This window comes from Moschus berezovskii, chromosome 28 (assembly GCF_049115385.1).
Source record: "Moschus berezovskii isolate FMDL1 chromosome 28, NW_MosBer_1.0, whole genome shotgun sequence".
NCBI classification, from domain to species: Eukaryota; Metazoa; Chordata; class Mammalia; order Artiodactyla; family Moschidae; genus Moschus; species Moschus berezovskii.
In genome coordinates, this window is record NC_142487.1 from 4,400,971 (window position 1) to 4,425,553 (window position 24,583).

At 43.7% G+C, this 24,583-nt stretch overlaps 1 protein-coding gene across 2 annotated transcripts in view; it reads right to left on the reverse strand.

Annotated features, from left to right (window-relative positions):
* YES1 (YES proto-oncogene 1, Src family tyrosine kinase) overlaps nucleotides 1-5,001 on the reverse strand; it is a 68,763-nt gene extending 63,762 nt beyond the window's left edge. Inside the window, exon 1 of one of the 2 annotated variants that reach the window (XM_055417131.2) lies at nucleotides 4,822-5,001. The gene's annotated coding sequence lies outside the window, so the exon portion shown is untranslated. Of the gene's footprint in view, nucleotides 1-4,510; nucleotides 4,718-4,821 lie in introns of those variants that run through there. The other variant, XM_055417130.2, reaches the window with a different exon arrangement.
* Between the last annotated feature and the right edge of the window lie 19,582 nt (nucleotides 5,002-24,583).

Genomic DNA, 24,583 nt, shown 5'->3' on the forward strand with positions numbered 1-24,583 from the left:
CCTCCTTTTGGCTATGTAAGTTTGAGAGCTACTTCTCCCAACACTTTCTGTCCCCTTCCCCAAACTGACCAAATCTTGAACCATTAAATTCGAAAACCTCAACTAGCAAGGGGAACTACCTAGATCTTCCAATGGTATGGTAAAGAGGGGCTTCCTTGGTGGCCAGAGACAAGGGTTCGATCCCTGGGTGGAGCAGATCCTCTGGAAAAGGAAATGGCAACCCACTCTAGTATTTCTGCCTGGGAAATCCCATGGACAGAGGAGCCTGGTGGGCTACAGTCCATGGGGTCGCAAAGAGTCGGACATGACTGAACAATAACAGCGGTAAAAGAGGACAAGACGTCGTTGCTCTCTGCTTGGCATAATCATAAACTGAGAAATATTTCAGAACCTGCAACAATTTGCCTGCAGCATCTTCCAGGCTGGGGCTTGCCATATACAGCTGATGCTGTGTATGTGTTTGCTGATGTCCATCTTCTCATACCCAAGGAACAAATGAAGAACAATAGGAAAAATAATCTGGGGTTCCTACTTGCAGAACTCAAGCAGTCACAGGGGAGATGCCCTGTGTGGCTAGCTCTAGAAATAATCCCTCTTAAAGGTCTTCCACTTCCTGGAAGAAAGGCTGAGAGTACAAAGAACCTGTGTATCAGCTCTGCCACCCACCAAACAACAGAAACAGCAGCAGCACTTCCAAGAGACACAGCTTAAAGCAGCAGAGTATGTGGTTCATATAAGCTTCAGACAATCTGAAATCCTATCTATACTCAAATAAGGGGCACTGCAGGGCACTGCTATGGTGGGGGGCGGGGCACAGAGGGGGAAGCACAGCTCAGTCCATCAGTAACCTCACTGTAGTTATCCTGTACTCTCAACTTACAGGATTCCCTCTCTGCCCTGGAGGGAAGTTCAAGATCTTAAAGAATAACACCAGGTAAACCCAAGCCAGAGCAGGAGGTGTTGCTATCAAGTCTGCTAGTTCCAAGACAACAGTGGTGCTGCTGCAGCCAACGATTCCTTGGCACATAGACGTGTTAAAATGATACTGGCAGCGGCACCGGCTCTTCTCTTTCACCCTCTGCTGTTTCTATAGCTCCTTTTGCTAAATCTGCCTCTGAGTTTAGACAGGAGCTGGATGGTTCATAATCACCCAGCAGCTGCAGCTGAGCAATAGGCAGCCTAATTGTGGCGCTGGAGCAGCTGAGAGGAAGAAAAGAGACGACATACCCCACTGCAGCCACACACAAGACGGCCGCACACACCACCAACCAGATACCAAGATACTTTAAGAGGAACAGATGGCTTCCTTTAAAGAAAAGCAGTTGTACCTCGCTAGAGGAACTTGTATTATAGACCTGTTTAAAAGTGAACTAAAGGTGACCTAAGCCATGCAGCCTTCTGAACAATGGAAGATCTTAACTAAAACTTCCTGTAAATAGTTCACACAACAAAGCCAGCGCCACAAACATCACCATTATAACATAACTGAAAGTTCCTGTGATGTAAGAACGTGGCACAGACATGATCTCTTCAACTCTGCTTTACAGCAAGGCAAAGAAACAACACGCCAACTACAGCAACCCATTCCATACAGCAAGTAAAGCACAAGGCAACGACCCACAGCATTTCAGAAACTCCAGTATAAAACTGTCGCCTGAAACAAAACACTATCTCTTCAGGTACTGTTCAGCACATCTTCATGAAGTCTGAGTAAACTAAAACTTATTTTAAGCTGATAATTTTAAGATATCCTTAAGGATATCAGAACAGGCTGAAATGACTGATCTGAAGGATTACTGTTCCAGAAAACTGAAAATGGATGAAAAGACATATTGCTTTGATGCCACAGTTAAATTTTGAGTCTTAATTACCATAACTTGCTGAAAAACAGGGTATATTTTATATCTGATGACAGAACTGTGTCCACTAGTTTAAAAACACACTCTGGTTACCTACTATTTGTCATGTACAACATGCAAAACTGAAGAGGATTTAAAGTTAAATCTGGTGTCTTGTCTCAAAATATTAATGTAATTAACATGTTATTTATATGCAGAAGTAGTTACATGCACCTGCTGGTTATCTGCCAGTTACCATTTAATAGGGTCTAACCTGTTTGCAAATGGGCAACCCAAGCAGTGTTCTAAAGTGATCAAATATTAAGTTCTTCCATGAAGTCCTTTATAAAGCACATTACACATAGGCTTTTTATAAAAAAGGAAAAAAAAAGTTTCACATAGACTAAAACACAGATTCAGAAAAGTAATCATGGCTTAATGAACTACACACTTTCGACACCCTTGTAACTGCCATCAGGTGAAAGAACATCACTCCAGGATCCAGGTCCCAATCAGTTTCCTCCCTCCTCTCTAATCTTGGTACTTCTCTAGAAATCATTTCCTTGCAGGTTTTTTTAAAAAATACATAGTTTTATCACCTAAGTTTGCATTCAAAGTCGCCAGACCTTGTACCGCTCTTTAAACATTTTTGATATTAGGCTGCTGCTTTTTTTTTAAACCATAATGCTAATAGGAACTAACAATAAGCCGTGTCTATGTTAAAGAGATTCACTAGATTAAGAGCTAAAGGTACATATAGAGAAAAATTACATTAATTATTTACTGCCTCAGTTCAGTCGCTCAGTTGTGTCCAACTCTGCGACCCCATGAGAGAAGAAAACTGAACACTATTACATAAACAAGACTTAGAGCATTTGTCAGTAATGTTTCATTTACACCGGTTCACTGCTATTCTTTTAAAATATTTATTATTTTAACAGAACATATCATGAAGATTTATTTGCACATTGATTTTTCAGCTTGAGAACCTACTGATTTATAAAAAACAACTTGAGCCATGTATTAATATTACACTTCAGCCATAAGACAAATTCCACCTATCCCATAAGATAGGTCAAAGCTGTAATTTCACTTTCGGTTAAACAGAAAGGAGTCAATTTTGTGGTTTATGAAGTCAGCAAAAACATACTGCAAAATTAAAGCTATTATAACATTATGGTGGTTACAGCAGAGTATGTATTTTAAGAGCCCTTTTATATTTTATCCTGGAAACGTGGATATGAACTGTCTTGTATTTAGATTCAGAGCAGTCTTTTTTTTTTTCAAATTTAGGACCCGATGAATCTCCACTGAAGTTTAGCTAATATCCAAAAATTAAAATACAATTAAATGTCCTTTTCTTAAAAGGTCAACTACGGAAGAGGTCTAATATATTAGTAAAACAGAATAAAATATAAATGTTGAAATACAACTTTCTCACAGAATAGATGAAAAACCATGCTTAACACATATAAGATCCTCGGCTTGTAATACAGGACACTTCATTACCTGTCCATTCAAAGAGTTTCCTGTCCACTGTGTACTAACCATTGTGCTAGTTAAGAATTAAATTTACCACTTCGCCTTAAAATGCCTATAGTCACATGTATGTATTAGTAATATTTTCCTTAGCGTGTAGTTTTAACTACAGATAATTTAACAGGATGGCTTAGAACTGTCACGATAATTTTTGTCACTGCATTCCTGCAGCTGCAATGCTCGAATATACCACAGTCACATATGTGTGTACGTGAGATCACCAATGTGCACGCACGTACCAGTGGGAACACACACACATAATAAATGGCATGTACATAAAGTTTGATCCCTGAGGAGACTGAACTTTTCATTTCTCTAACAACTTACAAATCGTTAGACCGTGTGTCAGGCCGTGCGTGTTTTAATTAATTAAGCAGAAAGTAATTCTACCCAATCCGAACCGCCTCGGGTCCCACCCACCACAAAGCAAAATCAGTCCCTACGTCGGACTTGATTTTCGAAGAGCTTCTTAAAACAACGCTGCCCCATGCCCAATAGAGCGAAAGCTGGAAGCAATTACCAAGAAGAAAAACACACATTAAAACAAGATTTTCTATAACACATGCGGACAGAGAACCGAACCAAGGGGGGGAGGCGGAGCGGCAGAACTGCTGTAAAAGTGCACGCTGAAAACGGCATATTTCCCAACCCCCAACCCAAAACAAAGGAAAACTTTAACATGTTGCGGTTTTCAATCAAACCCAGTGCAGCCGGAGGCTCCCCCGCCCCACCCCCGGCACAGATGCCGCCGGCGCAGCCGACCCGCGGACCCGCGACCCCGAGCCGGGAAGGGCCGCTGCCCCCGCCTCCCCCCTCGGCCCGAAGGGGGCCCCGCCGCCCCCGCGCCGGGCGGCCAGCCAACCTTACAGACTCGGGTGCGGGACTCCCGCCGCTCCGGGGACCTTAGGTCGGACCTGGGCGGGACCGGGAAGCACTGGACGGGGCGGAGACCTAGCAGGGGGCGAGCAGGTAGCGCCGGGAAGGAGACACGCCCGCCGGGCCGGCCGGGCCGGGGGAGGGGAGAAGTTTCCCCCGAACTTCCCGACTCGGAGCGGCGGGGGCGGGAGCGGCGGCGCCGCCGGGCGCGCGCGGGCGCCGGGCCTAGCGCTGCGGGGCCCCCGCCGGCTCCTTACCTGCGCTCCGGCCGCGCTCGCATGAGTCGCCGCAGCAGCGCGGAAGGGTGGCGGGGAGGGGGCGGCGGGCGGAGACCAGGCCCGCGGCGCCCGCTCCCGTCCTCCACCTCCTCGTCCCGGGCGCCGGGCGGCAGCGACGACGGCACAGCCAGCCTCCGGCGCTCCGCTCGAGGAGGAGGGAGTTCCCGGGCTCCCCACCCCGCGGCCTCGCGCTCCACCTTCTCCCCGCGCGGGGCCCGCCCTCACTCCCGGCCCCGCCCCCAGGCCGGCCCGGGGGGCGGGGCTACCTGCCCGCGCGCCCACCCGCTCACCGGAACTCGCGCCGCGCCCGGCCCGGCTCCGGCGACCCCGCCTTCCGGCGCCGCCGCCGCCGCCGTCGCGCGCGCCCCCTCGGGGGGCGGGCCAGCCCTCCCGCGGTCGCCGTCTGCGGCGAGACCGAGTCGCTAATCCCGACCCAACATGGCGGCGGGGCCCGAGGCGGCGCAGGCTGAGGGGGCGTGAGGGGGCGGCTTTCCTCCCACAGCGCCGCCTCCCCGCCCGCGGACCCCGCGGCTGCCGCGCGAGAGGTAGTGCGCTGCCCGCCCCCTTCGCCCGGCTCTGTGCTGCCGAGGGCTTTGTTTCCGTGGGGGAGGACCGGGGAGTTTGGGGGCTGGCTCTTGGCTCCTCGGCACTAGGCTTCCGCACCCTTTGTCGCGGGTAGTAAAATCTCAGTCGCGCCGCGTGAGCCAGGGGGGCGTTCCTGACACGCTCATCACCCGCCTGATAGCCGTCCAGAAACGCTCGCGTCTGGCCGCCTTCCGACCCGGGGATCCAGTCCCAGCCCCGGGAGCTTCCTGTTGACTGTAGGTCGAACCAGCCTTGCCGGGAGAGGGGACCGAAGCCGAGTTCTGTTGGCGACTCTCCCGGTAATGGTGGTTTGGGCTTATCTTGGGACCGCGTATTCTTAGGCGATGCTGGCGATGTCCCAGCCGAGGAACTGCGGGGCCGGGGGTGCGCCGGAGCGGGCGGCAGGTATCACAGCCCCATTTGACAGCTGTGGAAACTGAGGCTGCCACTCCAACGAAGGCAGAGCACCCACCAGCTGGACTCCTATATCTTGCAGCCGGTCGCTAGACGGAAAGGGGAGAGTGTCCAGAAGGACCTGGAATTCTAAAATGTGGGCCAGTCACTGTCAGAAAGGGCTGAATATTGAGTCTCTTCCGCTGAAATCACTGCCCTGTCAGACTCGTAGATTAACTTCCTCTTCGTATTTCCTCTGTGGTGGGGTTATCAGAGCTACTAATGCTGGGACTATTGGTTTCCTTTGTGGTTTTCAGTGAAATTCAGAATCATCCTTGACAAACACAAAATGATACAATCATATGTGTCAGTATTCTGGTATTCTAGGAATTAAGGAAACTCTATATAAGGGTATGAAAGAAAATGTTTTTTCAGCTCACTAGATGAACCAAAGATAGGCTTAGGCATTTACATTAACTACAAGGTGCTTTAATAGATTTAGCTACCAAAACCTCATTTACTCTTGAGTGTCATGGGCATGAAAAATTTCATGTTGGTTTACTAACCATGGTGGTCCACTGGTTCAGACTGTGCACTTGCACTGCAGAAGGCAGGAGGTTCCATCCCTAATCCAGGATTTAAGCGCCTCCCTGCCTCTTGGTTTGGCCAAAATAAATAATAAATAAACATGTCATGAAACTTAACATTTAACTTATTTTTAACTAGAAAATAAATTCCTTGAACTGTTACTTTTCTAAACTTCTATATAAAATAGAGATTATATCTTTGTCCTAAACTCATCTTCAAAACAAAAACACCTCTCAGCTTCATAAAATCAACTGTAAAATACTGGTTAAAATACGTTAAAGTCAATTCTAGAATACTAAAGTTAACTCTATAAGGGGTGAGGTGGTTTTGAAAATATTCTGTATGGAGTTTTAAAGGTGGGCGAGGGTGTCAAAATCTCTCCTACATGTTTCCTTACATTATCTTTGTTTTCTTCTCTTAACCATTATTTTTATTTTTTTGAACCTCATTCCCTGTTTTTTCTTTTGGAATATTCATCTTAACATCAAGCTTCAGTCTGTAAATATTCTTGCAAACTTTTCAACCTTAAACTCAGTGGCTTATTTATTTCTAGGCATATTTAAAACAAATGGGACAGGACTTTTTTGGTGGTCCAGGGGTTAAGAATCCAACTGCCTATGCAGGGGACCCGGGTTCAGTCCCTGCTCCAGGAAAACTCCCACATGCTGTGGAGCAACTAAGCCTGAGCACCACAACTGCTGAGCCCGAGGGCCCATGAGCTGCGCTAAGAGAAGCCACTGCAGAGAGAAGACTGCACCTGTAAGGAAGAGTAGGTCCTGCTGCCTGAAAGTGAAAGTCGCTCAGTCCTGTAGACTCTTTGTGGCCCCCTGGACTATACAGTCCATGGAATTCTCCAGGCCAGAATACTGGAGTGGGTAGCCTTTCCCTTCTCCAGGGGATCTTCCTGACCGAGGAAGATCAGACCTAAGGATTGAACCTAGGTCTCCTGCATTGCAGGCGGATTCTTGAACAGCTGAGCCACACGGGAAGCTCCTACAACTAGAGAAATCCTGCACATAGCAATGAGGACCCAGTGCAGCTAAAAATAAATACACACAAAAAAACACGAAAAACAAACAGGACAAAGAACCTCAAGTCTCACTGGGTTTGGTTTAATAGAAGTTGCTTTCAAGTGATTTCTGTTCATTTGTGAAAAGGACAAATGAAGAAGCACAGCCTCCCACAGGGCAGGGAGATCTGCTATGCATTAACCTTTATGGGTTAAGGGTTCAGGAGTCATAAGGAGCCCAAATCATGGGGTCCCTGGGTGAGTGTTGGACAAAGGGGAAAGCTTGATATAAATGAGTGAAAAAGTGAAATGCAAAATTTAATTTTATTAATATTACTTGACTGATGTACAGTTTACAGTACATTTGGAGTTTAGGTAGGGCCACACCCTCTCACCCTGGAACGCCTGATTCTGCCAGGACATGGTTGTGTTTGGAATAAACCTCTCCTGCCTGCCATCAATCATCTGCTGCTGCTGCCTCCATCACTCAGTCTGTGATGATAATCTTCTCTTGCTGGTAACTAGAGAGGCTTGTATTCCTACAGGGGGTGCATGCACCGGTCTCTGCTCTTTATCCTCACTACCACCCCCTACCCAAAAATGCCTTCCGCCAGACTTGAAGTGCCTGCCCACAGCTTGGTGCTCCTTAGGGCCACTCGGTGCCTCGGGTTATCTTCAGTGCCCCAGCCTTGCCTCCTCCACCTGGCCAATTAGGGCGAACATGAGGAGCCCTCTAAGCAAAGATTTGGAAAATCAGGCAAAAGGAAATTATTCATCCTTGAATATTAGGCTCATTGTGCCAAGCTCCGTGGAGAGGTGCCATAACCCATCCATTTCTGATACCTTCGTTGCTTTATAGACTGGTGCTTAACTGGGCAATTCATTGGATGTGTAAGGACATCTCCTACAATGAACAGACATAAGAAATGGCAGTCTTACATGAGCTTCAGCAATTCCAACCCATCTTTTTGCCCTGTTGTGTTGCTCTGTCCAGTGTCTAATTTCTTGACCACCTGGCCTATGATCTTAGATTTCCATTCTGTGCCTGGCACGCCTCCCCAGCTCCAGGACTATTTTTTGGAAATCTAGTCTCTGCTATTGGAATCTATTCTAGGGTCATCCTGGTTTATTTCTGTGACATCAGTTCTTCCTAGTTCTGCATTTTGGTCCCAGGCCTGTTACATGTACACAGCCAGCATCAGCAATCTTACCCCCACCCCTAACCCTGCACCACTTTGCCTATTTCTAGATATTTTATTTGGCTGTACGAAATGCCATGTGAGATTTTACTTCCCCAACCAGGGATTGAACCAGTGCCCCCTGCAGGGGAAGTGTGGAGTCTTAATCACTGGACCACCAGGGAAGTCCCTGCCTGTTTCTAGATATTGTTGTTTTTCTGTCACTAAGTTGTGTCTGATTCTTTGCAATCCCATGAACTACAGATTGTTGGGCCCCTGTGTCCTCCATTATCTCCCAGAGTTTGTTCAAATTAATGTTCATTGAGTCAGTGATGCTATCTAACCATCTCATCCTCAGTCACCCACTTCTCCTTTTGCCTTCCATCCTTCCCAGCATCAGGGTCTTTTCCAAGGAGCCTAAGAGTAAGCTCTTTGCATCAGGTGGCCAAAGTATTGGAGCTTCAGCTTTAGCATCAGTCCTTTCAATGAATATTCAAGGTTTATTTTCTTTAGGATTGCCTCTTTTGATCTCCTTGCAGTCCAAGGAACTCTCAAGAGTCTTCACCATCACCACAGTTCAAAAGCATCAATTCTTTGGGGCTCAGCCTTTTATGGTCCAACTCTCACATCCATAATGACTACTGGAAAAGCCATAGCTTTGACTATACAGATCTTTGTTGGCAAAGTGATGTCTCTGCTTTTTAATACGCTGTCTAGGATTGTAATAGCTTTTCTTCCAAGGAGCAAGCATCTTTTGGTTTCATGGCTGCAGTCACAGTCTGCAGTGATTTTGGAGCCCAGGAAAATAAAATCTGCCACTGTTTGCATTTCTTCCCTTCTATTTCCCATGAAGTGATGGTATCAGATGCCATGATCTTACTTTTTCTAATGTTAAGTTTGAGTTTCAAGCCAACCAGCTTCAAAACTGCTATTACAGGACAGAGTGAGGAACCAGGTTGAGAGTTGGGAAGTCTGAGGTTATGGTTGAGGTTCCTAGGTAATCTGCTGCTGCTGCTGCTAAGTCGCTTCAGTCGTGTCCGACTCTGTGCGACCCCACAGACACAGCCCACCAGGCTCCCTGGTCCCTGGGATTCTCCAGGTAAGAACACTGGAGTGGGTTGCCACTTCCTTCTCCAGGTAATCTAGCCTTAGGCATTAGGCATACCTTCAAACTTTCCTATCCTCAACTTGACTCCTTACTCTGTCCTGTGATAGCAGTTTCGAAGCTGGATGGCACTTGGCATATTCTCACATGCCCTCCACCTCACAGAGTACAGCGGACACACAGACTGCAGTGGATACCTTTTGAAGGTGTCTGTGGAACCCAAGGTCCTCTCCTCTGCCAATAGCCGATGTGGAGCCCTTTGGTCTGAGTACCCCAACTGTCAGGCTCTAGCTTGAAATTTGGAATTTGGAGGAAGTGACACAAAGGTGACTCAGGTTATTCCTGGTGGGGTGGTGGAGTCGAGGGTCCAGTGGCAGTAGGTGAGTCTCCAGGGGTTGGGGCAGGGGAGCCAGGAGCAGTAGACAATGGTTTTCAGAGAGAGAACAGATGCACAGTGAGAAGCCTGTATGCAGATAAGAGCTTGTAGGACCCCAATGGTAACTACTTGCTTTGAGCCACATGTTTTTTTTTTTTTTATTTCTAAAAAAGAATTTTATTAAAAAAGCACAAATGCAAAGAAATGAACAGAGGAAAATGTATGCGTCGAACCTGGACTGGTCACTTATGATAATATACATGCTACAATTCCATTCTCCCCAATCATTCCACCTTCACCCTCTCCCACAGAGTCCCAAAGACTGTTCTAAATGCCTATGTCTCTTTTGCAGTCTCTTATACAGGGTTCAGGTTACCATTTTTCTAAATTCCATATATATGCGTTAATATACAGTATTGATGTTCTTCTTTCTGGCTTACTTCACTCTGTATAATTGGCTCCAATTTCATCCACCTCATTAAAACTGATTCAAATGCATTCTTTTTGATGGCTGAGAAATACTCCATTATGTATATGTACCAAAGCTTTCTTATCCATTCATCTGCAGATGGACATCTAGGTTGCTTCCATGTCCTGGCTATTATAAACAGTGCTGCAATGAACATTGGAGTACATGTGTTTCTTTCAATTCTGGTTTCCTCGGTATGTATGCCCAGGAGTGCGATCGCTGGATCATATGGCAGTTCTATTTCCAGTTTTCTGAGGAATCTACATGTAAGACCCCAAGAGGGGAACACAGCTGGCCAATCAGCCCCACCTCTGGCTGCCTCGGGGAGTCACTGCTTTTAGATTGCAGCACAGAAGCACATACATACCTTTTCTTCTAGACAAGTGGTCCCCAGCCCTTTGGGCACCAGACCAGTTTTGTGGAAGACAGTTTTTCCACAGACCCAGGTGGAAGGGGATGGTCTCGGGATGATTCAAGGGCGTTACATTTATTGTGCACTTTATTTCTATTATTATTACTCTAGCTCCATCTCAGATCATTAGGCATCAGATCCTGGGGGTTCAGTTCAGTTCAGTCGCTCAGTCGTGTCCTACTCTTTGCGACCCCATGAACCACAGCACGTCAGGCCTCCCTGTCCATCACCAACTCCCGGAGTCCACCCAAACCCATGTCCATCGAGTCGGTAATGCCACCCAACCATCTCATCCTCTGTCGTCCCCTTCTCCTCCTTGGTGACCCCTATTGTAGAATACCACCTCCATCCTCAAAAGACTTCTCAACACAGCAATTCAGGCAGCAGACACCTGAAATTGACATTAGATGCCCAAGCCCATTTGCTAGCTCTGCCCTATAGGCTTGTAATTTCCTCCCAGGATCTATATTTGCAATTCCTGTAGCCATTACCCAGTGGTTGACCTGATACATTAAGTCTATGTGTGGTCAGAATAAGTCAGTGTCTCTGACAGTGAGTTTAAATCCCCAACTAAAATTGCTACCAGATTGCTACTTCCTGGAAATCTTTTACAAATGGGTTATAGAAAGTAGAACATAACTTTGCTTGGAGGCAAAGAAGTTAGAATGTTTACCTACATCAAAGATTTAGAAAAGAAACTGCAAGTCAGTCAGGCTCTTATCTCTTGAATTAACTGACATCAGATCATAAAACATAAAGGATTGGAATCAGGGAACTTTTTATTTTTAAATATTTTGCAAGCTAACTTTGTGGTCTGGTTAAAAATACGTTTAGAATAAATCTGTGTTTTTGAAAACCTGTTTTAATATTTCTTTAAGCTAGGCCTTCTTTTCATATTTTCAGTGGTATAGATCATTATTTTTTACATCTGTGAGCAACTAAAATCAGACAAGATCTTATTATGTGATGTAAACATAATGCATTTTTAATCTTTTAGCAACGTGTATTTATACTTCTTTTACTTGTATATGAAAAGGGCTTTTCAGTACTTGAAATAGCTCTTCCTTCTAAGGGAATAAGTGTTAGTTGCTCAGTCGTGTCTGACACCTTGCGACCCCATGGACTGTAGCCTGACAAGCGCCTCTGCCCATGGAATTCTCCAGGCAAGAATACTGGAGTGCGTTTCCATTCTCTTCTCCAGGGGATCTTTCCCACCCAGGAGTTGAACCAGTGTCTCCTGCATTGCAGGCAGATTCTTTACCATCTGAGCCACCAGGGAAGCCCCTTAAGGGAATAAGGTACACAGCAAGTACTTAATGTAACATCTATGTTTTGATGAAATGTCCTGTGAATGAATTAATGCGACCGACAGTACAGATACTAGGATTACCTGCATCTTTCAATGAATCCTCATAAACACTCTGGAGGTTGGCAGTATTATTCCCATTTGAAGATTGGATCCCTCCAGCTTGGAGAAGTTAAACAACACACAGCTAATAAGAGGAAATGCTCCAAAGCTGGTTCTACAGAAAGTCACTGGGATTGCAGAAAAGAACTTTTTTTTTCAGTGTTATTTCAATGACTATGTAAAACTGCATTTATTTCTCCAAATTCTAAAATAATTAAAATTGGTAAACTGCCTTTATAATTAGGAAATGCAAATAAAAAATGTGGGATTCTGGGACTTCCCTGGCAGATCATTGGCTAGGACCCAGCACTTGCATTGACGTGTGCCTGGGTTCAATACCTGGTCAGGGAACTATGATCCCAGAAGCTGCTCAGTGTGACCAAAAAAATAAATAAACAAAAAAAAAAAAAAAAGATTTTTTTTAAAAATGTGGGATTCTGTGCTTCCCTGGTGGCTCAGACAGTAAAGAGTCTGCCTGCAATGCAGGAGATCCAGGTTCAATCCCTGGGTCAGGAAGATCCCCTGGAAAGGGAATGGCAACTCACTCCAGTATTCTTGCCTGGAGAATCCCATGGACAGAGGAGCCTGGTGGCCTACAGTCCATGGTGTCTCAAAGAGTTGGACACAACTGAGCAGCTAACCCTTTCACTCCATTTTATATCTTCATATTCTGTTTCTAATCCTGCCTTTGCTGTCATATGAAAGCCACTTATAAAAAAATATGTGGGATTCTACAAATTCATAGGAAATTTTTTATTGGGTAATCTTACATCCCTAAGAATGAGTTGGAAGCAAACTTAAAAAGATGTATGAGATTAGCCTTAAAAGAATGAATTCAATTCAGAAAGAACGTATGAATTAAGTATAACTTTCTGGAGATTAGTATTTGGCATCTATCAAGGCAGTCTTCCAATGACATCTCCCTCAAACCACGGTCTTCAACTGAAGAACCAAATATCTGAAAAATGACTGTATGTATGGCATATATAATTTACCTTGTCAAATACAAAGGATCTATGTTAAATCAACATTAAGGCTTACATTTTAATCTGCTAAGGTTAAGTAACTGTAGTTAAACCTTCCAAGTCAACTTAACTCAGTGCTCACAGTCAGTAAATAGGTCATAAACCGCCCCTCCCACACAAAAAAGATACAAGCACAACAGAACAAAAACACAGGTTCAAGAAAGAAGGGACAAATGTATACCTGTGGCTCATTCATGTTGATATATGGCAGAAACCAATACAATATTGTAAAGCAATTATCCTCCAATTAAAAATAAATAAATTTTAAAAAATCATGGCTAAGAACCCAAACTAGGTAAGGTTGTTGACTCTTTTAAAAATCAGCTTATTCATTCATTCATAAAACATTTATAGGATATCTCCTAACAAATTCTGTATATTTCAGTTTATGTTGTATTAAAAGAGATCTTATGATTTTATTAACTTGAAGAACTGGAAAAATCAGTGGCAGGATACTGTCTTTGTATTGGAATTCAACAAACCTAAATATTAAGAGTTTCAAAGATGTTATGTGGATTTTTTTTCACAGAAAAAGGAATTACTGTACTACAAATTTAATGTTAAAATACATAGTTTTGGACATTTTCATTAGAGACTAATAAAATTAATGTTTATAGCTAACTTAATTTTTTAAAGAGATTTTGTTTTGTTCAAAAGAGCTAACCACTATTTTTAAAAATGTTCTTTTAGCTGTATTGTCATCATCATCATTTTTATTTATTTATAGTGGACTAGGGCTTCTCAGGTGGCACTAGTGTAAAGAATCTACCTGCCAACACAGGAGATGCAAGAGGTGCGCGTTCGATCCCTGGATCAGGAAGATACCCTGCTGTAAGAAATGTCACCCCACTCCAGTATTCTTGCCTGGAAAATTCCACTGACAGAGAAGCCTGGTGGGCTATGGTCCATTGGGCTTCAAAGAGTCAGATACAACTGAACACACACACACACAGTGGACTAATGTACAGCTATTTCAAATTTTTGAGCACTGAGTTCTGGTCATTAATTTCTGTGGGCCCCTGTGCTTCTGAATACTTGAAACCATGTTTACTAAAGAATCAACAACCGTGTACTGAAGAATCATGTACAATGATTCATACTTTAGAGGATGCTATTTAAAAATTCCAAATGTGACTAACTTCAAAGTAGAGATTTTTTTTTTCGGACACCTGGTAATTTTGGCATAAAATAGAGAATTGGCGTTCATGTTCATTTTATGTAAAATGAATTCCAACAAGTTTAAGTAGAAGCAGAGTTGGAGACTAAGTAATGGATGTTTTGAAAACCAGACTGGAAATTTTGTTTATATTAGAGTGAAGCTCTTTTAAAATTTATTTGAACTTCTGTTCAGGAAAATATTTAGATTCTCCTTCGCCCTCTTAAGGATCTATTGTCTAGTTGTGGATTTTATTTGAAAACCTTGAAACAGAAAAAAAATAATTCCTCCTTTTGTAAAAGTCTCCAAGTCTCACATATTCTCTTTAAAAATCACCAGTCTCATTTCCTTTGAGATGATGAGCTATACATCCAAAGAACAAAGCATTTCCTGAGTCTGTTTAGTGTACATGTACATAGGATTTGTTCCTGAGTGTTTGTTACATACCCTCAAGAATCTGGTAGAAATTAAAAAGCAAAACAAAAAAGTCAGAGAATACAGAAATTTATATAAAACCCTGAGATGATAAACAGCACATAATTATGTAAAGTCCTAGCAAGGATTTGATAAATTTGGTCATTTAGAAGTATGTATAAACACTTAAGAAGCTTTACTTACCTTAAGGTAATCAGTTTGAAAATCCATAGAAAGCTATGACAGTGGGAAGATGTTTGGACTGGGAATAAATATCAATTCTTGTCCAATTGCTAGTGGGTATGGAATTTCTTTTAGGGTGAAGAAAATATTCTGGAATGTGATAGTGGTAATGTTTGCACAACTTTGTGAATATACTAAAAACCATTGAATTGTTCACTTTAAAGGGTGAATTTTATGGTATGTAAAAGGTTGGGGGCGGGAGAAGGGGACGATGGAGAATGAGATGGCTGGATGGCATCACCAACTCTGTGGACATGAGTTTGAGTGAACTCCGGGAGTTGGTGATGGACAGGGAGGCCTGGCGTGCTGTGATTCATGGGGTCGCGGAGAGTCGGACACGACTGAGTGACTGAACTGAACTGAACTGAAATTATGTAAAAGAAAATCCTGGTTTTAGATTTTTATGCCCGTTTGGAACCTTTATGTCCTTTTCCCCCAACTTTGCTGAGGTATAACAGGTAACATTGTGCAATAGGGGAGACCTGGGTTCAATCCCTGGGTCAGAAAGATCCCCTAGAGAAGGGAATGGCTACCCACTCCAGTAGTCTTGCCTGGAGAATCCCGTGGACAGAGGAGCCTGGCGGGTTACAATCCATGGGGTGGCAAAGAATCAGACACAACTGAGCAGCTAATATCCAACAGTAAAAATTGTGTAAGTTCAAGATGTACAGTGTGATGATTTTGATGCCTGTATACATTGTGAAACATCACAATAAAGTTAGTCAGCACATCCAGCACCATTTATGCTACATAGACTAGATCAAAGCAAAAAGTATAAAATGCATGCTGATTGCAGCCATGAAATTAAAAGACGCTTGCTCCTTGGAAGGAAAGTTATGACCAACCTAGATAGTATATTAAAAAGCAGAGACATTACTTTGCCAACCAAGGTCCGTCTAGTCAAGGCTATGGTTTTTCCAGTGGTCATGTATGGATGTAAGAGTTGGACTGTGAAGAAAGCTGAGCGCCGAAGAATGGATGCTTTTGAACTGTGGTGTTGGAGAAGACTCTTGAGAGTCCCTTATACTGCAAGGAGATCCAACCAGTCCATTCTAAGGGAGATCAATCCTGGGTGTTCATTGGAGGGACTGATGCTAAAGCTGAAACTCCAATACTCTGGCCAACTCATGCGACGAGTTGACTCACTGGAAAAGACTCTGATGCTGGGAAGGATTGGGGGCGGGAGGAGAAGGGTACGACAGAGAATGAGATGGCTGGATGGCATCACCGACCCTATGGACATGAAATTGAGTGAACTCTGGGAGTTGGTGATGGACAGGGAGGCCTGGTGGGCTGTGGTTCATGGGGGTCGCAAAGAGTCAGACACGACTGAGCGACTGAACTGAACTGACCTGAACTGAAGGAAGTAAAAGCTATTATGTAACTTCCAATGGGAAGAGTAGGATATTGGGACATCTGACTATCCATTTGGAGAAAGAAAATTTTCTTCAAGATTTCCTGCAAATTTATTGGCTATTCATATTTCTAATTTTGTGATCTGTCTTTTAGCAACTTTGCGTTTAGGTGTGACTGTCTTTACTAATTTTTAACTGTTCTATTTTGAGATACTTTTCATAAATGATGGCAACATTTCCCCCAAGTTTTCACGTGCCGCTTAACTTGATTTGTGGGTTTTCTTTTAGTACAGAGAAACTGAGAACTGTTTTAGTCAATTTATCAATCTCTTCCTTCTTGGTATCTTCATTTTTTTTTTTAATTAAAAAATTATGGATTTATTTTGGCTGCACCGGCCTTCGTTGCTGCATGGTCTTTGCATCTCTAGTCGCTGTGAGCGAGGATTACCCTTCCTGGTGCTGCCCGGCTTCTCATTGGTGGCTTCGCTTGTGGCGCGTGGGCTCCAGAGCGCAGACGTCGTGGGTCGCAGCGCATGTGCTCAGCAGTTGCGGCGCACGGGCTCCAGCTGCTCTGAGGCACGTGCAACCTTCCCGGACCTGGGATCCAATCCATGTCCCCTGTACTGGCGGGCAGGTTCTTATCCACTGTACCACCAGGGAAGTCCCTTCTTTTAAATCACCAGTCTTAAAAAATCTCCTTTCCGATCCTAAAATTATTTATATACTTTTCCCTAGTATTTTTGTGATTTTCTTTTGCATTAAAAAAGTTCATCCATTTGCCCGCTGTACAGCACAGGGAACTCTGCTCAGTGTTATATGGCAGCCTGGAAGGGAGGGGAGTTTGGGGGAGAATGGATACATGTATATGTATGGCTGAGCCCCTTTGCTGTTCACTTGAAACGATCAGAACATTGTTAACGGGATAACCTCAATACAAAATAAAAAGTACACGAAAAATTTAGACCATTTGAATATGTTTGATGTTGTAGGACAGGAAGTAGCAATTTTCTTTTTCTTCCACCCCCCCCACCCCCAGTGGATAGTGAGTTGTGCCACTGTTCTCTTCTTTCTACTGGGATTGCATTTATCTCTTTTTCTTGCCTGGTTGTTCTGACTAGAACTTTTCTACTATGTTGAATAGGAGTTGTGAGAGTAGGCACTTCTGTCTCATTCCTGATTTTATAGGAAAAGCTTTCCGAGTTTCACAAGTGAGTGTGTTAGCTATGAGTTTCTTAGATATAGTCTATGTTATGTGAGCTATGTCGCTTCTATATTCAGTTTCTTAAGAGCTTTGATCATGAAAGGGTGTTGAGTTTTGTCAAATGCTTTTTCTGCATACGTGGAGAGGATCATATGATTTTTACCCATCATCCTATTAATGTGATGTATCATGTTTCATAGCTACTTAAGTCAGTTTCCCAAGTTCTTAACACTTCAGTTTTTCCATTGTAAATTGAAGGGAATTTATTAGAGCAAAGCTTTTCATACTGTAGTTTGCAGTTCCTTAGTGAGTAGGAAAATCAATTTAGTGGATGGTAACCAGCATCTTTTAAAAAATGAAACAAATATATGAGCATATTTGTTACTGTTGTTTAGTCACCAAGTTGTGTCCAACTCTGCAATCCCAAGGACTGTAGCCTGCCAGGCTCCTCTGTCCATTGAATTTTCCATGCAAATGGAGACATAGCAAACAGATTTTTTTCTTTTAGGATTTTTTAAAAAATGTGGATCATTTTTAAAGTCTTTATTGAATTTGTTACAATGCTGCTTGTTTTATGTTTTGGTTTTTTGGCCATGAGGCCTGTGGGATCTTAGTTCCCTGACCAGGGTTCAAACCCATGCCCTCTGAATTGGAAGCAGGAAGTCTTAACCACAGGACAGGTGGGAAAATTTTTTTTAAATTCTTTTTTTTTTTTTTTTTTTTAGTAAAGAGCATGGTATGCAATGGAGATAATAGTTTTTGTAATTTGGTATAAGGATTATATCCTTAACACCAACTTAAGACTCAAGTCATTTTTTGTTGAAATGATAATTTTGACAAGATGATAAAATAATTAGAATGACCCCACATCTGCAACTCTGATGGTGTAGTTATTTGGTATCACTGCGTACTTTTCTCCTACTATTTCATCCCTCAGGTTGGTTTCCCAAAGCCCCAGCACAAATGGCTACCTGGTCGTTTCCAGTTTGAGGACCGTGTCTTTCACTTTTGGATGTCCTCTTACAGTATCCAGAACCATGCCATGCACGCGGACGGTGCTAAATATGTGCTTGAGCAACGAATGTATACATGAAGCTCATTTGGAAGAGACCTAGGAATACTTTGTTAGAAGTGAAAAAGGATGCCTCGGCACTGGGACATCAAGAATGACAGCCCCGTGTGGCAGTGCTGAGAAGCAGCAGGCAGCAGGGCAAAAATGCAGTAAAGTCCCTTATGTACAGACCAGTTCTGTTCTGAGATCGTGTTCATTTAAGTCTAACAGAATGAGCCTAGGTACTCAGCCAACACGACCAACTATGTAGTACTACCCTGTAATAGGTTTATAACACTTGGCACACAAATCATATTTAAAAAAGCAACACAAAAAATAAAGAGAATACTTTGAATTTTACAGTACAGTACCTTGTTGTACTATACTACGCCTGGCATTCAGAGGTTGACATTGAGTAAACAGGCAAGAAGACACACTGCCTGGAGGAGGGAGAGGAGGTGGAGATGGCAGAGCTGAAGGATCATCAGCAACAGGAGACCGAGGGCGAGCTCTAATGTCGCTCCCGTCTGATGCTGATGGAACCCTCGCTCGCATCTTTGAAAGTTCGAAACTTGAAGGTTCGCGTGTAGGAGACTTACTGCATGTAGAGGCAGCCCAAAGGCTGCCCAAGGAAATGAAGGCAAACTGGGACCCGGAGACTAAGGGCAAGTTAGGGAAGGGGGTGATGTCATCAGAACAGCAGGAGAGGAAGGCAGTTTTGGCAGCAGACTTTGAAGAAAAAAAAAAAGAGGGGAAAAAGGAAACGGGAAAAGGAAGTCTGCTCAGCACGCAGGATGACATTGGGGTGGGAGGGGAGCTTCCTGTCACAGCTTGATGTTTGCAGCATCTGGTCACCTCTCATAACAAGGAGACTTTAGAAACCTGAGCTTTCTCAAGCTGCCGGTTTACAATACGTCCGGATTCCATGGCCTAACAGTGCTGGCAGACGGGCACATCCGAAGGCAGAAACAAAACACAGATGGAAGACAAATGTGTCTCTTACACTGAGGCCATTCCCATTAGTTTTTCCTATTTGGAAAAGTATATAGGCTTCTCGTGTTTTTGGAATTTACTAATTTTGTGTTGAAGTGTTGAAAGTTTTCTTTTAATAAAGTGATTTGCAGATTGTGACATGTGGCTAAGAGGCCGGCAAAGAAAACAGTTGTTTCCAAAGCTAGTGATTTTTCCACAACCTATTTTTCTGTTGCATTAATTTTTGCAAGATCCCACACCTTACTTCATTTACAGTATGGATCCAAGTTTCCCGCAATGCCATTGTGCCCTCTAGCGTTTCTTAGTATATCATGACAGCTATGTTGGAGTTCTAAAAAGTGGTCAGAGGTGAACTGAAGAGTAGGAAAGATAAAGAGTTCCACCTTATCATCTCTATCAGTCAGTAGAAGTGTGGCTATGTGATGGTAACAAATCTCAGTGGCTGAAAAAAATGAAAGTTTTTTCTGTTTCTTTTTTTCTAGCAGAAGGTACCAGGCAGGCTGCTCACACCCATCTACACGAAGCATCTTGGGATCCAGGATTCCCGCGTCTTGTGAACTCTGTCACGTGGGAACTCGGCAGGACAGGGAAACACACGGAGAAGGCCTGCTGGCTCTCACCTGCTCTACCCAGGAAAGAAAACGTGTCACCCTGCTACCTTCCACTGGCAAGAAGGTGTCCCCAGCCCAATAACCAGGCAGCCTGGAGGGCGGGGAGAGACACAGGGGGTCCTGGGGGCACCAGCGGCCCCTGCTAAATCTTCTGTGGGAGCACCTGGGAACGAATGCATGAGAAATTCCAGCTGTATTATCTGGGGAAATATTTTTGAAGTTTTCCAGCAGGAGATTATTCAATCAAAAAGAGAATAACAATAGCAGTTTTAATGTTCAAAATTCTTTATCTTTCAATGTGACACTCAAAATTAAATATCCCCTCTGTGCAAGAGCAGAAGTGTAGGGATAGACTTCTTTTCTAAGATTTTTTTTTATGTGGACCATTTTTAAAGTCTTCATTGAATTTGTTACGTTATTGCTTCTGTGTTTTTGTTTAATGTTTTGGTTTTTTGGCCAGGAGGCATGTGGGATATTAGCTGCCCGATCAGGGATTGAACACACACCCCCTGTATTGGAAGGTGATGTCTTAACCACTGGACTATCAGGGAAGTCCAAGGGACAGACTTTTAAGTTACTGTTTCTGTTCTGATTGACTTGTGTGTGAAATAAAACATCCCTTCCTTCCCTGTTCTTTGTGAGAACTATCCTACTTCTCTGCCTCTCTTCCTTAGATGTTTAAGTTGGATTTTATTTTTAATGACTTCTTTCCAACTTTGGTTTGGAAAGCTGTTACCCAAGCTGTTCTTTTTACTAATATCCCATCTTGGAGATATATATTGCATTTATTTAAGAAAGTTTGCAAATTTTATCTATTATTAGGAAGATATATTTAAGAAAACCTTATAGTTATTTATTAAGTATTGAGCTTGATGGCTCTTTTGATTTTTTTAATTGTAAAATATATGTAACATTAAAATGTACCATTTTAACAATTTTGGTCTTTTATTTATTTTAAAAAAGTTTTGGCCACACTCTGTGGCATGTGGGACTTTAGTTCACCAGAGCAGGGATCAAACAAAACCCTCACCCCCTGTACTGGAAAGCCATCTAAACCACCGGACCACCAGGGAAGTCCCTAAACACTCTTTTCTGCTCTGTAGGACTGCTGTGAAGGTTAGGATGAGTTAGTACATGTAATACTCTTAGGACAGCACCTGGAGGGCTCAGGTGTGCTTTGTGCTAGGTAGCCAAGGGTTGGTGGCTGGGTCCCCTCTGAAGGATTAGAAGAAACATCCAGAGAGGAGAGGTTGTTTTGGTTTGAAAACCACTGGGGATGAATTTGGGATTGACAGCGTGGAAACATGGACTTTGATCCTGTCTTCACCAGAGTAGCAGTGTGGCTGGCGTCAGGTCCCTTACCTTCTTTGGATAGCAGTTTTCTTCTTGCTGATATGGGCGGGGGGCGCCCTGACATCCCCACGTTCGAGTTAGTGGAGGCTGGGGTTCCGCAGTACCCCTGCGCAGCGCCTTTCGGGGTCCGCGGGCGCCACCCTGTGGTAGAAATGGATAATGCCATCAACAGGCTCGGCGAGACTGAACACGCAGGGAGGGACCCAGGTTTCTAGATGGATTTTTATCTACAGACAGAAAAATCTCTCCAGGGACAGGGGGCCTTAACCAGGGTGGGAGTGCTCTATTATAGTAATAAATGGAGCATGATCTGGACGTGGCACGGCAGGCAGAATCTCATTATGGCAACGGGAATAACTCATCAAAATACCTGAATAATTTACAGCGTGCTCAGCCTGTTCCAGAGAATGGGGACCAATAACAGTAACTAGACTTGGAATCTGTTTAATTGAATTCGTTTTTTCTGTGTTGAAACCGTGACCTTGAAAATGACTCTATCTTCACAGTCATGCCTAGCTCATGAGTTTCTGGATATACTTGTTAAATCTGCTCTGTGTACTGTTTATGTCCTGGCATTTGTTGAACTGAAAGTCAAGGTCACTCTGCCATGAGACCCAACAGCCTCTTCTGTCTCTAAAGGATTTTTAAATGTCTGATTAGTAACATTGGAGAGCCGGTGTATAATTCAGAAAGGTTGTTGGGACAAATGCTTCAGGGAATGACCTTGGCTTCTGAATTTCCTTCCATGGGCAGAGAGGGTGTTTGCAACAGAGGCTGTCAGGAAACAAATATAATAAAAAGATAACAGACCAGAAGTCAGAAGGAGTTGTTCTGTCATTTCACCAATGTTTGAACCCTGGAGGAACAAGATCTATGCCTCTGGTTTGGGACTGCATATACCCTCTCCCTAGGTTTAAGCCCACCTTTTTTTTTTCCTCCCTTCCAGCAAAACTTCAGACTGAAATTTTACCTTCCGAAGAGCTAGCTTCAAAAATTGCCCAGAAAATCTCCTGTTCCTTTATATTTAAGGTCGTTTCATTCCCTCTGTGAAGAAATCTGTGGATTACAAACTGTATCATCCTGGGAATTCCCTGGTGGCTTAGTTGTTAGGATTTTGGGTTTTCACTGCAGTGGCCCGGGTACAATCCCTGGTCAGAGAACTGAGATCCTACAAGCAATGCTGTGTGGCCAAAATAAACAACAACCCAGAACTCCCAACTCCCTCAACAGTCCCCCCCGCCGCCCCACCGCATAGTATCCAAAAATTGTTATAGGCTGATATTAAACCAATCAGCCACGAAGTCAGTCCTCCCTGGAGAAGGAAATGGCAACCCACTCCAGTACTCTTGCCCTGGACAGAGGAGTCTGGCGGGCTACAGTCCATGGGGTTGCAAAGAGTTGGACACAACAGAACACACACACAAAAAGCAAAAAAACTCAGTCAATCCTGTCATCCTACCCTTTAGCTCCTTGCCCTGCAGTCTCAGATCTAACTTTCCAGCCAAATATAGACACCCAAAGAAATGTAAACACTCTACTCCTGTGTGTACAAGGTTAGGATATTCATACTCATTCGTATTTCCTTCTCATTTCACAACAGAAGGTGTGCACCCTCCACTCATGTTCTGGATCCTATGACCTCTTATCTCCTACCCTGCTTGCTTTGTGCCATGTACTCAATTGTGTCTGACTCTTTGTGACTCCATGGACTGTAGCCCACCAGGCTCCTTTGTCCATGGAATTTTCCAGGCAAAATTACTGGAGTGGGTTGCCATTTCCTCCTTTAGGAGATCTTCTCCACCTTGGGATTGAACCCACGTCTCCTGTGTCTCCTGCATTACAGGCAGATTCTTAATCCGCTGAGCCGTTGGAGAAACCCTACCTCCTACTCATACATCAACTATCATCCTCTCGTGTATTTCCAGCTTTTCCTCCTGAACATATAGTCAGTCATGCATAAGTGATTCCCATCTTCAAAGAAAGATGGAAACTGGATCCTATTCTCCACTTCAGTTATCGTTGGCAAGGAATTCTCCACTCCTGGTCTGAGTCGACCCTCCTAACAGGGCAGGTGTGTTAATCTTTCTGCACCTCCACATAGGAGAATAATTCTCTATATGATAGTCATAAAACTTCCAACTCAGTCATGCTAGGGAAACTATTCTGCTAAAATGACCATGGCCCGATTCAGCAGTTGATTTTCTGATCCCTCTCACATACTCGTGTGTAATGATGCCAGAACAACCAGATCCTCCTCTGTGATTTCCTTTCCTGAACATCCTGAGATCATTCACTCTACTAATTACGTGTCTCAAAGGGGTGACCTATCTCTTCTTGCTGTTGTTTAGTTGCTAAGTTGTGTCCAACTCTTTTTCAACCCCATGAACTGTAGCCCCCACCAGGCTCCTTTGTCCATGGGATTTCCCAGGCAGGAATACTGGAGTGGGTTGCTATTTCCTCCACCAGGCAATCCTCCGACCGAGGGATTGAACCCACATCTCCTGCTGGCAGGCAGATTTTTTTTACCACTGAGCCACCTGGGAATTCATTGCCTGATGATTAACTTCCTCTTTTGTGACGGGACAGGAAGGCAAGCAAGGAAAAATTCCAACCTCTCAACTCCCTCAGAGGCTTTCATTAGATGTGATTACAAAGGCATGATTTTAGAACAACAAACCAAGCCAAACAAAATTCTAGGGCCACAGTTTTTCAATCCTTTTCTTGTTCACTCATCTGAAAAAGTAAGTGGTGCTGGTTGGTGTGACCAGCATGGCCTTCGTTAACATCAAGAACGTGTGAGTTCTCCTGATCTGTGTTTCTGGCTAGTTCTGCTTGAATATATACACCTCTTACTGCTGTACGCTTAGAACTTCAGATCTGGAACAAATGTGATGACCAAGTGAGCCCTTATTAGCTTGCTTAATAATGTTAGGAAATTCAGGCACTGGGATGCACACTGGCCCCTATAAGTCTCAACCACAGGAAGCGTGGGGTGGAGATTGCTTTCCTGGGGCCCATTACTCAGAGAATGCATGCCTGCACCAAATAGAAACCATCTGGCCTAGTGAATTTATTGTTACGAGCTAATTACACTGTATATTTTCATGTAGATTTAAAGGGCTAGGTT